Source organism: Oryctolagus cuniculus, chromosome 7 (assembly GCF_964237555.1).
Source record: "Oryctolagus cuniculus chromosome 7, mOryCun1.1, whole genome shotgun sequence".
Classification (NCBI taxonomy): domain Eukaryota; kingdom Metazoa; phylum Chordata; class Mammalia; order Lagomorpha; family Leporidae; genus Oryctolagus; species Oryctolagus cuniculus.
This window is the reverse complement of record NC_091438.1, coordinates 2627329-2645065: the sequence shown is the minus strand read 5'-3', so window position 1 is coordinate 2645065 and position 17737 is coordinate 2627329. Positions and strand designations below refer to the sequence as shown.

Here is a 17737-nt window from a genome sequence, read left to right as displayed (position 1 = left end):
AAGAAGTAATTCTAATCGATTGATGATAATTAAAAAAAAAGCTAAGATTTTAAGAAGCTATTACTGAAACTGCTTTATTGTTCTACCTTGTATGTTATGTTATACATATGTACATACTATATGTCTACATGGGAAAACTGAGAACTCTGTTTTAATTGGCTTATAGATAAAATATTGCTCATAAATTTAAACTGCCAAATGAATCAAAAAGATTTTTTTGGTTCACATGACCTAAATAAATCTCTATATCAGATATATATATATATATATATATATATATATATATATCTTTAAATTTATAGAAAGCATTGGACCTTTGGGTAAATATTTCTCTAAGTTATCTAACAGTTATAATAGCTTGCTGAGTTTTCATCTGATACTAAGTTGTTGACAGTAAGCTATCTGGGAAACCTGACTTGTTGCCCTGTTTCTCTATTTTCTTCAAGATGGAAAACTGACTCTGTACTGAAGAACTCTGCAGGATATACAGTTTGATCTGCAGACCATATAAAAGGGATGGCTAACATTTTCTCTAATAATAGCATAGCCAAAATGAGAGCTTAAATTATGATTTCACAGCTATATGCCCTTTGCCATAGGCACAGTAAACAGGCAAAACCTCCCTTTTCAAACCAAATGAAGGGCAAGAAAGTTGTACAAATGACCTCATATTTCATAGATGAGGCGGTCATCACGTTTGATATTGAAGTGAGGACACAGCTTTCCTCAGGGGCACTGTCTGCCTCACAGAAAGACCACTACCAGCACAGGCCTGTGACCGCAGATCTCTAGCTCAGGCCTCCAAGGATCAGGAATGGGACTGCGCACCCCCTTGACTTGGATCCTCTTAAAGACTGCCTCCGTGGTCTCCTTCACCAGACCAGGAGGGGAGAGGAGAGGCCAGGCAGCGGCAGCAATGGAAAGACAGGTGGCAGGCCAATGATGGCTGCTTTACACAGTGATCTGCCATCAAGAAGACCCAACAGGCCCAACCACTGCAAATGCTATTGGTTTTCAATGTGGAAAATCAGGGCTTCAGATGGACACAGAAGTCAGCATTTAGAAAGTCTGCCAGCCAAGAGCTGGGTCATTGGAAATGGAAGTGTCCTGGGGGTTGAAGGACTCCTGGGTCACAGCCTCAAACCCTATTAGCTCTAAGCTGAGAAAAAAAGCCATTCACTCAGTCCAGCTTCCAAAGTAACCACCACTGTCGAGGGGACAGCCAAGTGGGATCAGTAACACAGCAGGTAGACTGTAAATTTCCTATTAGAGATGCCACCTGCCTTCTACTCAGGCAGCTCTCCTCCCAGGCCAGCAAGGTAATGGAAGTCAACAGGGTGCCTTCGTTAAGGAGGTTCACACCTCTCTTATGATGTCCCTTCCAGTACCGCACATGAAGAGACAGGTCTGGACCTCATATATACCTGGCCAGGCCTCAGCTTACCTGACTGTTACCAGGTCCCTCCTGTCGATTTCTATTTGTCTCTCAATGGAAAAACATCCCCTGGGAGCCGGTGCTGTGGCTCACTTGGTTAATCCTCCACCTTGCAGCACTGGCATCCCACAAGGGTGCCAAGTTCTAGTCCCAGTTGCTCCTCTTCCAGTCCAGCTCTCTGCTGTGGCCCAGGAAGGCAGTGGAGGATGGCCCAGGTGCTTGGGTTCTGCACCCGCATGGGAGACCAGGAGGAGGCACCGGCTCCTGGCTTCAGATTGGCACAGCGCCGGCCGTAGCGGCCATTTGGGGGGTGAACCAACGGAAGGAAGACCTTTCTCTCTGTCTCTCTCTCACTATCCAACTCGGTCAAATAAATTAAAAAAAAAAAAGAAAAGAAAAGAAAAACTTCCCCATGGTTTAGACAGCTCCTTTCTTAGGTCCTCTAATAATGACTCTGACCTTTGTTTTAGACCCTGGGAGTTGAATCTGCTTGTTAGATTTGTTTCCTCCAGACTTGAGACAGTGGGATCCCAGGTGGCCACGCACAGCAAGAAACCTGGGATGGAAGCAGTTTCTGCAAGTCGGCCCGCGCCCCACCTGCTGCTGGGACCCTGCCTGACTGCCTCTCTGCCCCTCCTCAGCCTGACGAAGCCAGAGCAGTCATCACCCCACACCGCTCACGGAAGCTGGGGTCCATCCTTCTGGGGGAGGGATGTCATCACCCCACACCTCTCACAGAAGCTGGGGTCCATCCTTCTGGGGGAGGGATGTCATCACCCCACACCGCTCACAGAAGCTGGGGTCCATCCTTCTAGGGGAGGGATGTCATCACCCCACACCTCTCACGGAAGCTGGGGTCCATCCTTCTGGGGGAGGGATGTCATCACCCCACACCGCTCACGGAAGCTGGGGTCCATCCTTCTGGGGGAGGGATGTCATCACCCCACACCGCTCACGGAAGCTGGGGTCCATCCTTCTGGGGGAGGGATGTCATCACCCCACACCGCTCACGGAAGCTGGGGTCCATCCTTCTGGGGGAGGGATGTCATCACCCCACACCGCTCACGGAAGCTGGGGTCCATCCTTCTGGGGGAGGGATGTCATCACCCCACACCGCTCACGGAAGCTGGGGTCCATCCTTCTGGGGGAGGGATGTCATCACCCCACACCGCTCACGGAAGCTGGGGTCCATCCTTCTGGGGGAGGGATGTCATCACCCCACACCGCTCACGGAAGCTGGGGTCCATCCTTCTGGGGGAGGGGATGTCATCACCCCACACCTCTCACAGAAGCTGGGGTCCATCCTTCTGGGGGAGGGATGTCATCACCCCACACCGCTCACGGAAGCTGGGGTCCATCCTTCTGGGGGAGGGGATGTCATCACCCACACCTCTCACAGAAGTTAGGGTCCATTCTTCTGGGGGAGGGGATGTGGGAGTCGGATGGGTTAGTGGGCAGTCAGGGTGGTCCCGGTGGAAGCTGAGTGTGCAAAATGCTCACTTTCACCAGAGGTTGTCTTTAGCAAGATCAAAAGTGCCTGCCTGCCCACTCCCGGAAAGCTTGCAATCTTCTAAGAGCAGCAGGGCAGTGGCCACCCCTCCAGAGCCCCCACTTTACTGTAGAGCAAACCAGGCTTCCCACCCTTCTGAGGCTCTTACTGTTCGGTCATGAGCAAGCCAAACACAGATAAAAGATTGCAAATCAAGTCTTCCCATGGGTTTTGTGCCTGCCTTGTAACAATGCCAAGTGTTTTTTCTTCCCCAAAATTGTGCTTAAAAGCCCCAGCATCACCAGCCCCCTCCACGTCACTCTGGCTGGAAGTCTCTGACTCTAATAAATCTTGCTTTTAAACCTTAAAAAAAGAGAGAGAATTATTAACTTTAACAGAAGAGAATTAGAGGGTGTCTGTGCAGAATTCTAACCATGAGGCTGAAGGAGAGTATCTCAAGGAAGAATAAACTTGGGGGGGGGGGAGTGCTGTGGTGCAGTGGGTTAAAGCCTTGGCCTACATATCCCATATGGGCACCAATTCGAGTCCCAGATGCTCTACTTCCTATTTAGCTCCCTGCAAATGTGCCTGGCAAGCAGTAAAAGTTGGTCCAAGTACTTGGGCCCCTGCATCCACATGGGAGACCCAGAAGCAGCCTCAGACTCCTGGCTTCGGATCAGCTCAGCTCTAGCTGTTGCAGCCATTTGGGGAGTGAACCATCAGATGGAAGACCCCCACCCCCACCCCATCTTTAAAATAAATAAATCTAAAGAAAAAAAAAGAATAAACCCTAAAGCTGGTATTCAGACCTCACTGGAGAAGGAATAATTGCAACTCAGTGGGTAGCAAAGAAGTTTGTCAGACTGCTCAGGCAAAGCTGGACCACAAGGCAAGCAGCAAACAACCCTCTGGCAGGCAAGCAGCCAGCCCAGCAAGGCAATCAGACTCTTCAAGCCAGTTCGGCAGCAGGGTGGTGTGACGCCTAGGGCACAGAGTATGTGTGTCAGATTCCCAGTAAGGTCTCAGTGAGCCAGAACCAGAGCAATGAGCCCACGGAGAGTACAGAGCACGAGACACAGCATCGCTGGATGTCCACAGACCTTGTGACAAGAGCAGGAAATAATCCCGGCACTCAGAAACCAGGAAGAAAAGCCCTTCTTCCTGCAGTATCACTCCAGCACCCTCTACTGGCACAAGACTCTCCTTGCCGCACGCAACGTTTGCAGCTACCATTAATGCACATCAGCAAAGAGCCACGAGGCAATAAACTGATACAGAATATAGTCTCAAATGTCCACCTCTTCTCATTATTTAGCATCTGGGATACAAATACAAATTTCTTAAACCAGTAAATTAAGAAATAATTATAAAAGAATACTTCAAAAAGTTCATGGAAGGGGCCAGGATTGTGGCGTAGCAGGTAAAGCCATTGCCTGCAATGCAGGTATGCAATATGGCTGCTGGTTCAAGTCCCCACTGCCCCACTTCTGATCCAGCTCCCTGCTACTGTGCCTGGGAAAGCAGAGGAAGATGGCCCAAGTAATTGAGCCCCTGCATCCATGTGGGAGACCTGGATGAAGCTCCTGGCTTCCACCTGGGTATTGCAGCTATTTGGGGACACAACATTGATACCATCCGGGGAGTGAACCAACAAATCGAAGACAGCGCTCTCTCGCGCGCTTGCTCGCTCCCCCCCCCCTTCTCTATGTAACTCTGGATTTCAAATAAATAATTTTTTATATAAAAAAGTAATGTGGCTGGAACTATATTTAAAAATTTTTTTAAAGTTCATAGAAAATGGAATTAAAAGATGACAAAAAAAAGTTTCAAATCCAGGTGTACGAGTGTCATAGAAGTATACGATATTCACAAGACTCAATAAGAGCTCCACTAGAAATCTGTATGTTGTGCAGCAGACCCTGTTGGCTGGAAGCTGGAAAACTGTTCGCTCTGCCCAGCTTCCAAAGCGAGCACCACCGCTGAGGACGGCCTAGGCTCAGTGACACTGCAGGCAGAACTGTACTTCCTGGTAGAGAAGCCACCTGTTCAGGCAGCTCTCCTCCCAGGCCAGCTGGGCAATGGAAGTCAACAGGGCTTCCCAAGGGGGCTCACGCCTCCCTTATGTGACGAGTTAGACAGTTCATAGGCAGTCCAGTTGGTCCCAGTAGAAATTTAGGGTGCAAAATGCTTTCTTTCCCCGAAAGTTGTCTTTACCAAAATCTTTCCACTCCTTGGAAGCTGCAAATGAGCAAGCCAGACACGGTAAAAAGATTATGAAACAGGTCTTTTCATGGGTTTGTCCCTGCCTTGTATTGATTGACAATTTTTTCTTCCCCAAAATTGTGCTTAAAAATCCCACTACCAGGGCCAGCGCTGTGGCGTAGCAGGTAAAGCCGCCGCCTGCAGTGCCAGCATCCCATATCAGTGCCGGTTCTGATCCAGCGTTCTGCTATGGCCTGGGAAACCAGAAGATGGCCCAAGTCCTTGGGCCCCTGAATCCACACGGGAGACCCTGAAGAAGCTCCTGGCTCCTGGCTGTGGATAGGCACAGCTCCAGCCATTGTGGCCAACTGGGGAGTGAACCAGCGGATGGAAGACCTCTCTCTCTCTCTCTCTGCCTCTCCTCCTCTCTCTGTGTATCTCTGACTTTCAAATAAATAAATAAATCTTTAAAAGAAAAAAAAAACCACTACCACCAGTCCCTTCAGGTTTTCCTCTCTTGAAGGCCCCCTCCAGGCTACTCTGGCTGGAGGTCTTGGGGTTAAATAAATCTTGCTTTTAAATGCAAAAAAAAAAAATCTACATATTGTATCAATGTCAAGTTCTTTAAAAAAAAAAAAAAAACTATTTACTGATTGACTGATTTGAAAGGCACAGTGACAGACACCGAACAAGATCTTCCATCCCCTGCTTCATTCCCCAAATGGCTGCAGTGGCTGGGCTAGCATGAAGAAATGAGCCCAGAACTCCATCCAGGTCTTCCAGGTGGGGAGCAGGGATCCAAGCACCTTGGCCACCTTCTGCTGCTTTCTCAGGCACATTAGCAGGGAGCTGGATCAGGCAGGACTCAAATCGGGGCTCCAGCAGGGGATGCCGGAGTCACAGGCAGCAGCCTAACCTACTACACCACAAGGCCAGTCCCTCAAGTTCAGTTTCTGACCTCTGATACTGCACCACAGCTAGGTAAAATGTTACCCACTGCTACAGGAAGCTGGGCAAACTGCACGTGCAGCCTGTCGGGAACAGCACTGCAGTTCCCTGTGGATCTTTAGTTATTTCAAGCTAAAAAGGTTTTTAAAAGGAGCTCCTGGAACTAATCAACTCATAAAAACACATTACAGAACACAATGTACCTTTTCATCCCTCATATACAGGTGGAATTATTATACACACCTCCCTCCACTGGATGCCAGCAGAAGCCAGCAATGGAAGATGCTGAAAATTCTGTTCTAACGACAAGTCCAGTCCAATAGCGAGACACAGACAGAAGCTTCCAGTCATCCATTTTCCAAAGCATCTCATGATGCCAAGAGAGTTCTACCAACTGCCACTTGACATCACTATCAGAGAACAATCAAGGGATTTTTCTGTAAGTAATGCCCTGTGTTCCTAAGGAAAAGGGGGGGGGGGTGTCATTTTTCTCCTGCCAATAAGAGAATAAGCTCACAGGGCAGATTTTAAAACACTATGTAGCGCGCAGGTCACCCCACTAATTTTTCTCATTTTCAGAAACGAGAAGAATGAATGTCCTCTAAGATTATCAGAACATCTAAAACTCGACTTTTCTCAAAGAGTTCATATACACATCAATCTATATAAGAAAATATACCATGCAAGTCGGACTAACATCTAGGCAACTTCAAGTCAGGGACATGCTTCTGTCTAAATGAAACCGTAAAACTTGCCAGGGTAAAGGCAGAACTAAGTACTGGGTAAATTCAACAAAAGATTCTCAGAGAAGTCTAACACCAAATTAGATAAGCTGAATAATAATTCAAATTCTGCTATTGATGAACTTCATTGATGTCAAATCGTTCTATAAAATTGCTTGTCCTGTAGGAAGAAATGAGCCCCACCTGATTTTCTTTTTTCAGTACTCCTTGGCTAGAAAATTCTGCATTCAAGAAAATATCACAAGGAATGGTACTTGGCAATCACTCATGCTTTTGAAAAGTATGGTGCTAATCACTTATTTCTCATTATATTGGTTTTGCTACAAGCCAGCAAGTATAAACTAAGAGCTACAGCAGAATTTGCTACTGAGACAGGCACATCTCTGAATTACTCTGCAGATTATTAAACTGCATAGGTTTTAAATCTACTGTTGCATATGATCACTGCCTTCCAGTAATGTGTTGTATTTTTTCCTATGGATATGGAACAACTGTTTTTCACCCACATGAGGGTAAAAGTGACTTCATGGAAACCCTTCCTTTCTACCAGTGTTGACCCACATCACTCACACAAGTCAAATCTAATCCTTACTCATGCTTTCTCAAATCCAACCACTGTCCTCAGCTTGCTGTATCATTACTTAATTCTGGCTAACACTGCAAGTACAAAAGGAGATCCCTGGGAACAGAGTGGTCTAACAACATAAAACCCCAAAGCCCAAAAATCTCTTCCAAATTACCCCTCCACAAAACCTGAGATTACCATCATTTAAACATCTATCCTTGTTAAGGAATTATAAAGTCATCTATTTTCTAAGTATATATAGTATTATTTGTGCTGAGTCACTTTATTACAAAAGACACAGTAATAATGGCAAAAAAATCAGTTAGAAAATTAATAAGATACAACCTGAAAACTCTCCCCCTTCCTTTCCTCACTTTTTGGGTCTCAAGCATAATTAATAATCCATACAAAGCATTCAAGTGAGTGCTGGGTAATAGTGATAGTAATTGTGTATTTACACTGGATAACACCTTAAAAATCCAAATCAACTCAGTATTCTGCAAAAAATCTTGTACAATATTTCTGCTGGTATTCACAAAAAACTCTTGGAAAGGTCAGCTGGTCAGAGAGAAATAATCACCATTTCTGCTTTCAAAACACTGTAGGGGTCTAACCTGATCAGATCTGCATGCACTTTAACAATTTAGCTGGAGTCACCCCAAAAAATCAGGCTTGGACCTCCCTCTCTTCACGTACTTCAAATTACAAACATCTTGCTTTCTTCCCTTGGTGTTAAAGTCGGTTTTCTCTTCCACATACCAATCAACTTCTTACCTAAGCCATGCTCGGTTTTAAATCCCTGAGCCATCACTTGGATGCCCCAACACCTATGTTCTTACTTTAAAATTCGGCTAAAAAGACCCTAAAGAATACCAAATCATTTATCTTGTTTGATTAATGTTAAACCCAGTATGTAATAAAGAATTAAAAAGGTTCATTCTTTAACAGTACCCACTCAAGTATCAGTCAGGCACTGGTTTAAACCCTGGCTCTACCATTTTCTGAATAAAATTACTCAACTTCATGAAGTCTGTGTTTGGTCACCTGCCAAGTGAGGCATTAATGTTAGAACCTTCCTTACATTTAAGACAATTAAACTCTTCACCAGCCACCAAAAAGAAGTGCTCATAAACGCTGGCTATCATTCTTTTCTGTCTTATGTCCACTTCTTAAAGCTTAATATTTACTAACATCCAAAAGGGTAATTGTGAGAAAGAAAACTAGAAGCCATTAAGACATAAGAAAAGCTTTCACAAACCTCTTAAAAAAGTAGGATTTTATCAAGTGCAATGTTAAATTACTCATCCCATATTACAATGAATTTAGCATTTTATATACTTTTTATTCAGTTATCCAAGGTTGTTTTTTTTTTTTTTTTTTGACAGGCAGAGTGGACAGTGAGAGAGAGAGACAGAGAGAAAGGTCTTCCTTTTGCCGTTGGTTCACCCTCCAATGGCTGCCGCGGCCTGCGCACTGCGGCCGGCGCACCGCGCTGATCCGATGGCAGGAGCCAGGAGCCAGGTGCTTTTCCTGGTCTCCCATGGGGTGCAGGGCCCAAGCACTTGGGCCATCCTCCACTGCACTCTCTGGCCACAGCAGAGAGCTGGCCTGGAAGAGGGGCAACCAGGACAGAATCCGGTGCCCCACTGGGACTAGAACCCGGTGTGCCGGCGCCGCTAGGCGGAGGATTAGCCTAGTGAGCCGCGGCACCGGCCAGTTATCCAAGTTTTTAAAAAAGGTTATAGAAACAGTTATGTGGACTTGATTCAAAAATAACTGAATGACCTTGAGTAAATTATTTAACCTGTTCCTCAGTGTCCTCAATTGTAAAATGAAAAAGAAAAGTTCCTACACCTCACAGGTGAAACCTGGATCTGTGCCCAGCATAGCCAAAGTGCTAGTAAGGATCATGTAGCTAACTATAACGCTGTACTATAACAGATGCTGGAGGTTCTGGGGATAAACAACATAGAACTTGCCTTAAAAAGGGATACAGACAGTCTGAGTGCAGCCTGTTGAAATCCTTGCTTAGTATATACTAAGTTGATCTTCAGTATATGAAGGTAATTGAAAATGAAACTCCATGAAGCGCGGGATGGGAGAGGGAGTGGGAGAGGGGAGGGCCACGGAGGGAGGGAGGTTGGGGGGGAGCCACAACAATACAAAAGTTGCACTTTGTAAATTCACATTTATTAAATAATAAAAAGGAAAAAAAGGGGGGGTACAGACAATTCCAGTATAGTTTATTAAATATCTAAATAAGAGGAACTCAGGATGTACAGAGAAACGGCTTAGTTCACAGGAAAAATTACTTCTAAAAAAACACAGTATTAATTAGCATCCTGGGTAGGTGATGGTGTGCTGGGGTTTCAATTTTATACATATGAAAAGTTTTTAATAACATTAAGTTTTATTTCCTCCTTTAGAAGACAACATTATGGAATTTAAAGGGTTTTCTTCAAACCAAGGTTTTATACTACAATTCACTGTTAGCAGCAATGTTAACGATTCAGAGGTGTTAAGAATTATCTTGGCTGGCGCCACAGCTCACTAGGCTAATCCTCCGCCTTGTGGCGCCAGCACACTGGGTTCTAGTCCCTGTCGGGGCACCGGATTCTGTCCCGGTTGCCCCTCTTCCAGGCCAGCTCTCTGCTATGGCCAGAGAGTGCAGTGGAGGATGGCCCAAGTGCTTGGGCCCTGCACCCCATGGGAGACCAGGAGAAGCACCTGGCTCCTGCCTTCGGATCAGCGTGGTGCGCCGGCCGCAGCGGCCGTTGGAGGGTGAACCAATGGCAAAGGAAGACCTTTCTCTCTGTCTCTTTCTCTCACTGTCCACTCTGCCTGTCAAAAAAATAAAAAATAAAAAATAAAATAAAAATAAAAATAAAAATAAGAATTATCTTGGTAAGACTGCCACCTACTGGCTTACCTTGAAGTTCACCATTTATAGACAGTGATTTAAACATCTGCCAGATCACAAGAAATTCTGTCTGCTATGCTGAATAATGTACTGTTTGGGGACGGCTCATTAGCCTAAAGCAAGCTCAATTTTCATTTGGATGTTTACAGAGGTCATTTGATAGGATGAGTGAAAAAGGAAGAAGTTTAACATGGATTTAGTCATTATTACGGGATGTATGAATCCACACTGCAAGTATTGGATATTATCATCAACAAAATAGTTATATTTTTAGATATCATCGTCAACATGGCGGTAAGAGTGATATAACTAAGCTATTCCACAACATATACATATCTCAAAACATGTCATACACAGTAAATACCTACAATCCTTGTCAACTAAAAATCCGTTTAAAGGGCAAAGCGAGATGAAGGCTGAGATCCTCCAGTGATCATCTGTCCACAGAGATCCTAATTTGAAGAGTTATTCCCAAGAGCCGGTGCAGCCAAGTGAGAACCCACAAAGCTTGGTTTCATCACACTAGTAAGAGGCACTGAAGGAGGCAGAAAAGGAAGAGTTGCCTGCCCCAGCCTTGCCCCAATTCCAAGAGCAGCAGTGTGGAGAATACCTCCAACTTGGGAGAGGGAATGAGAACAGGTCCATGCCTTAACAGCAGGCTCAGTGCTAGGCAGAGTCCCTCAGCCTCTGTCTCCAAGAAGAACCTGCAGATGGAGCCTCTTCACTGCATTAGCCAGACAGCCATGGGACCGCAAGAGCATTGCTCCTCCAAACTCAGGCAGCACATCACAGAGGAAGACCACACCCACTGGGGAGTGGGGCAGGAAAGAGAGCACAGGACTAACTAAACTTTGCAGACCAAAAAGACAACCGCCTTACACACAGGGAACAAAGCACACAGCATCTGCCATTCCATCTCTCAAGTCAAGCCTGAGCCAAGAGGGACTTCATTCTGTGGGGAAAGTCCAAGCAGGAGTTTCTCGCCAATCCCCTCACATCAGAACCCAAGGATTCACCACTGGACGACTCTTGGGCCCTCCCAGGCCCTAAGCCCAATCTAGGGAGATACTGGGTTACCATGCAACTGCACTGCTCCCCAAAAGAAGAGCCCAGCCCACACTGCACCCTTCTCCACTCAGTCTCTTGGTGCACACAGCCATCTTGAGATCTCTCCCACCTGGGGTCTTATGAAGCAGCTGCTCCCAGTAGCTCCAAAGACCCAGCCCTGTGAAGACCATAAGGTGCCACCTGCCCTCCTATCACCCTAGGAGAACTCAGACAGCACATCATGAGGGACTTGGCCTGCAGACGCACCCAGAAAACTGGGTGGCCCCACCCACCTTCCTGCTGCCCCAGAGGCTGAGTAGCTCCACCTAAGCACTCCAAGGCCTAAGAAGCAACCTGACAACCAGGCCTGAGTGAATCTTAGCACGATGGCCCAGAGAAGCAGCCAAGCAGCCAAGAGCCTTTCCTGAGTTATGTGGCGCACCAACACCCCAGGAACTAACTAGGTAGCCCAGCTCATCCTCCTACAGTTCCAACAAGAGGCTGAGCAGCCCATTCGCAGAAACCTGGCCTACTCTGGCCTTGAGGTGCTTGGCCTCGCCCACCCGGTCAGCCTGAGAAGTAGCTGGGCAGACCTCCCTGAGTAGGCTGACCTACTCAGAAGCCCCTTGAAGTTACCTGTGCAGCCCTCCTACACTGACTGCAGCACTCCACTAACTCCACAGCCACCTGGGCCCACAGGGGTGGCCTCATCCTCCCAAGACCCACAGAAACTGACAGGATCTCCATACCCACAGCCAGGCACACCACAAACACAGCTGCCTATGAACCTGCCCTGCCTAAGAGAACTGTACCCCAACTGGCAATGAAGTCCCACAACCCTTGAAGGCCAGCCCACTTACGCGCCTGTACAAATCACCCACATTAATTACAGACGAAGAAGATACATAGATACTACACTAAAACAGCCACCTGAAACCAAAGCAATATAGCATATCCAAAGCAATGCTCTAGGACACATCACCAGAATAAAATTTTCCACTATAAAACTATCCTATTAGGCCGGCGCCATGGCTCAATAGGCTAATCCTCAGCCTGAGGCGCCGGCACACCACGTTCTAGTCCCAGTTGGAGCGCCGGATTCTGTCCCGGTTGCCCCTCTTCCAGGCCAGCTCTCTGCTGTGGCCCGGGAGTGCAGTGGAGGATGGCCCAAGTCCTTGGGCCCTGCACCCCATGGGAGACCAGGAGAAGCACCTGGCTCTTGCCATCGGATCAGCGCGGTGCGCCGGCCGCGGCGGCCATTGGAGGGTGAACCAACGGCAAAGGAAGACCTTTCTCTCTGTCTCTCTCTCACTGTCTACTCTGCCTGTCAAAAAAAAAAAAAAAAACAAAACTAAAACTACCCTATTAAAATGATTAACGCAACTGACCCATCAGATGCACAAAAACCAATATAAGGACACAAGCATGAAAAACCAAGGTAACAGGATGTCTCCAAAAGAACACAGTATCTCTAACAGCACACAAAGACATGGACATGGATGCACCGCCTGAGGTAAGAAAACCTTCCAAGAGAATGCAGATAAACAAACCAATAACTCTAGGAAGACAATTCGTGATATGAATGAGAAAGTTATCATAAAGAACCTAAAAAAGAATTACTGAGAAATCTTGTAGCTAAAAAACTCAATAAATGAAATTACTGTTGAGAATCTCAGCAATAAAGTAAGTAAATTAAGTCAGCATTTATATTATGGGTGTTCTAGAAAGAGAAGAAAAGGGAAAAGACATAGAAAAACCTATGTCAATGAAATAATTGCTGAAAACATTCCAGTCTTCAGAAAGATAGAGACATCTAGGTCCAGAAAGCCGAAAGAACCCTGAACAATTGAACCAAAAATAATCCTCCCAAAAGCATGTTATAATCAAATTAAAAATAAAAAAATTTTTTAAAGTTCTAAAAGCACCAACAGAAAAGCATCAAATTACTTATAAGGAACTACATTAGATTAACACTGAGACTTTAAAAATAGGAGAGATGATACAAAATATTTAAAGTTCTAAAAGTGGGGCCAGCATTCTGGCACAGGCTTCCATATGAGTGCTGGTTCAAATCCCAGATACTCCACTTCAGATGCACCTTCCTGCTAATGCCCTTGGAAAAGCAGCAGATGACAGCCCAAGTGCTTGGGTCCCTGAGACCCACAGGAAGACTGGAATGAAGCTCCTGGCTTCCAGCCCTGGCTATTGTGGCTATCTGGGGAATGAACCAGCAGATGGAAGTGCTCTCTCTCCCTCTCTGTAACCCTTTCAAATAAATAAATAAATCTTTTAAAAAATTAAAGTTCCGAAAGAAAAAACTGCAAGACATAAATATTATACCCAGCAAGGATATTCAGAAATGAAGGAGAACAAAGACTTTCCATGACAAGCAAAAATGGAAGGAATTCATCTCTACCAGACTGGCCCATCAGAAAATGCTTAAGGGAGTCCTACATAAGAAATGAAAAGGTAGGGCCCTGTCCTGAAGCGCTGGCACCCTGTATCGGCGCCAGTTCTAGTCCTGGCTGCTCCACTTCCCATCCAGCTCTCTGCCATGGCCTGGGAAAGCAGTAGAAGATGGGCCAAGTCCTTGGGCCCCTGCACCTGCATGGGAGACCTGGAAGAAGCTTCTGGCTCCTGGCTTTGGATCAGCGCAGCTCTGGCCGATGCAGCCATCTGGGGAGTGAACCAGCGGATGGAAGACCTCTCTCCCTGTCTCTACCTCGCTCTATAACTCTGTCTTTCAAATAAATAAAATACATCTTAAAAAAAATGAAAAGGTGGTAACCACCATCATGAAAACATGGGAAAAGTATAAATCTCAACAACAGAGCAGACATACAAAAGAAAGAGGGGAAAAAAATCTAATGTTATATATTTTATCTTTAATCCCTCAATTTGATTTGCTATATATTCAGATAAGGGTTTTTTCATGTAGGTTAATTAGAACTACAAATCCATGACTTTTTCTTGTACTCACTAGGTTTGATTACCTAGGTTATGTTGATTTCTTAAAATGAGCTGGAAAGTATTTGATTTGATCCTTCTCTATTTTCTGAAAGAACATATTATTGTGTTATTACTTCTTTAAAAGTTCAGTAGAATTCACCAGTGACACTATTCATGCCTTATTAATTACCTCCTGCAAAAAAACCTCCTATGAGGAGAATATTTTGTAAATGAATTTAATTTCTTAAACACATATAGAGCTATTCAAATATTCTTTTTTCCATGTCAAGTTTTCTCAATTTGCGTTTTCAGAGAAACACGCATTTCAAATAAGTCGCAACACTGTAGGTGTCAAATTGTTAAACGTTCTTAAAATTATAACAGAACTACCTTATTGTATTCCAGCATTTCCACTGCTGTTTATCTCTGTCAAAGAGATATCTGTCCTCCCATGCTTCACTGCAGCACTCTTCACAAGAGACGAAACATGGAATCAACCTAAGTATCTATCAGTAAATGACCAGATGCAAGAAAAGAGGTATATTTCCATAATGGAAGACTACTCAGACAGAAAAAGTTGAAATCCTGTTATCTGTGAAGACGTGACTGAACTGGAACATGAAACAAGCCAGGCACAGAAAGACAAATACTGCATGATCTCACGCATACCTGGGGACCCTAAACACTGTAATATCTCACGGAAGCTAAGAGCAGGACCGTTGTTCCCCGGGGGTAGAAAGGGGGTTGGACAGAAAGGTGAGAGGTTAGTTGGTGGATATAGTGTTACAGCTAGATACAAGAAGGAAACTCCTGTGTTCTATTGCATAGTAGGCTGACCACAGTTAACGACATACTGTATCTTTCACTAAAGATAGGAGAGCACTGTTAAAGTTTTCACAACAAAGCAATGATAAATGTTTGAGGTGATGAATATGCCAATTACTCTAATTTAATCATCACACAATGTATAGACCTACTGAAAAATCACCTGTACCCTGTAAAGACATATGCATAATGATGCGTCATCAAAAATAAATTCAAGATAAAAAACAATTTTAAGAAGAAAAGCACTAGAGTAAGTGGCTCTGTATGAAATCATTTTTAGAACAATTTTCTAATGTATAAAAATAAGCACCTGTGTCTTAGGTAAAATTTCTATTGATAGTGACATACTGACTCAAAAGGTGTTTTCTCTCAAAAAGCGCCCTGGAACAAGTGCCTTCAAATTATTCAGCAAGCAGTTTACCTGATAATGAAGACAATGATATTAAAGATTGTTGAGGAGAATCTGAAAAAATATTTTATGAATGTAAGGTGGACAAAAGTAACATTTCTAAATTAGTATTTTTTATATATTTTGAATGCATATGTAAATGTTTTAGCAACTTAACAATGGAAACATAATTAGGCATTCAACTATTTCATTTATACTCACACAGGTTCTTATATTCAAGTTGACCAAACTAGAGCTTCTCATTGGGAAAAGTAGGATAGCCTTATAGTTAGACATAATTTAGGCATAATAAACTATTTAATCATATAACTTCAAGATTCTAAAATATTTATTTAGAATTAAATTACCAGGTCAGGTGACCACTTGGGATACCCACATTCCACATCAAAGTGCCCGGGTTCAAGTCCTAGCTCTGCTCTTGATTATGGCTTCCTGCTAATGAGCATCCTTGGAGAGAGGACAAGATGTCCCTGCCATCACACGGGTGAGCTGGATGGAGTTCCAAGCTCCTGGCTTTGGGCTGGTGGCCCAGCCCTGGTGGTTGTGTATATTTGGGTAGTGAGTCAGTAGATGGAAAACCTCTCTCTGCATCTCTCTCTCATTTCCTTTCTCTCCACTCTCCTTCTCCTCCCCCTCAAGGTCTCAATAACCTTTCAAATAAATAAAAATTAAAAACAAAAAATAAATGTATGTATCAAAATACAAAGGTGTTAGACAGAACTTTCTCTGTTACTGAACACTGGTTGCTATATCCAAAGATAGAAACAAAGTAGAAATAAATACCCTAGCTTCTAGAGAAACTGCAGATGATGGAGGACTAAGTATCTCCAAGTTTGGTTTGTTTTTTTTTTTGGCGGGGGGGACAGGCAGAATTAGACATTGAGAGAGAGAGAGAGAGAGAGAGAGAGAGAGAGAGAGAGAGAGAGAGAGAGAGAGAGAGAGAGGTCTACCTTCCATTGGTTCACCCCCCAAATGGTTGCTACGGCCGGCGCGCTGCGCCTATCTGAAGCCAGGAGCTTCCTCCTGGTCTCCTATGTGGGTGCAGGGCCCAAGGACTTGGGCCATCCTCCACTGCTTTCCGGTGCCACAGCAGAGAGCTAGACTGGAAGAGGGGCAACCGGGACAGAATCCAGCGCCCCGACCGGGACTAGAACCCGGTGTGCCGGCGCTGCAGGCGGAGGATTAGCCTAGTGAGCCGCGGCGCCAGCCAAAGTATCTCCAAGATTTAAGAGGAACAGGAGTAGTCATGGATGCCAACAGCAGCTCACGTACCCCCACCCTCATCCCAGTCTAGAGAATGTGGAGGACAGAGAGAGTAATTATAATATAAGAAGTCCTGATGAAGAGGTTTTTACAAACTTTCCCCACTCCTTAAAGTAAAGTGAACAGGCATTTATAATTCCAGCTTTTTTCCTCTACAAAGCAATGTCTTTTATTAACAAGCACCCTCTACATCCTCTAAAATATGTCCTTAAATAGTGGCACTATAATTCCCAACAGCATAGATTCCCTAAGAATGAGATTGTCATGTCCAAATACAGGTATTTTTTATCTTCACAGATACTGCCAGAATGATTTGCAACATTACATTTCCATTAACAATAGGAGAATACTCTTTTCCCCATATCCCATCATTACAACATACTTTTGCAATGTTGTCCTAGAGTAAATTTGCATTTTTTCCTATCTATATGTGAATCAGGTCTTTTTTTTTTTTCAAGATTTATCTACATATTTGAAAGGCAGAGTTAGAGAGCAAAAACAGAGAGACAAAGAGAAATCTTCCATCAACAGGTTCGCTCCCCAAATGGCCACAACAGCCAGAGCCGGGCGGGTCCGAAGCCAAGAGCTAGGGTCTCCCACATGGGTGCAGGGGCCCCAGGCCTTGGGCCATCTTCCACTGCTTTCCCAGGCACACTAGAAGGGAGCTGGATCAGAAGTACAGCAACCGTGGGGGGGGGGGGGGGGGGCGCCTTGGCTCACTTGGTTAATCCTCCACCTGCGGTGCCGGCATCCCATATGGCTGCCGGGTTCTAGTCCCGGTTGCTCCTCTTCCAGTCCAGCTCCCTGCTGTGGCCTGGGAGGGCAGTGAAGGATGGCCCAAGTCCTTGGGCCCCTGCACCCGCGTGGGAGACCAGGAAGAAACACCTGGCTCCTGGCTTCAGATAGGTGCAGCGCCGGCTGTGGCAGCCATTTGGGAAGTGA

At 45.1% G+C, this 17737-nt stretch overlaps 1 protein-coding gene across 11 annotated transcripts in view; it reads right to left on the bottom strand.

Moving 5' to 3' along the window:
* Positions 1-17737, bottom strand: part of RABGAP1L (RAB GTPase activating protein 1 like) — a 788918-nt gene that overhangs the window by 660464 nt on the left and 110717 nt on the right. Inside the window, exon 1 of one of the 11 annotated variants that reach the window (XM_051856972.2) lies at positions 6318-6367. The exons of the other annotated variants lie outside the window; for them this stretch is intronic. The gene's annotated coding sequence lies outside the window, so the exon portion shown is untranslated. Of the gene's footprint in view, positions 1-6317; positions 6368-17737 lie in introns of those variants that run through there. 11 annotated transcript variants of the gene reach the window in all.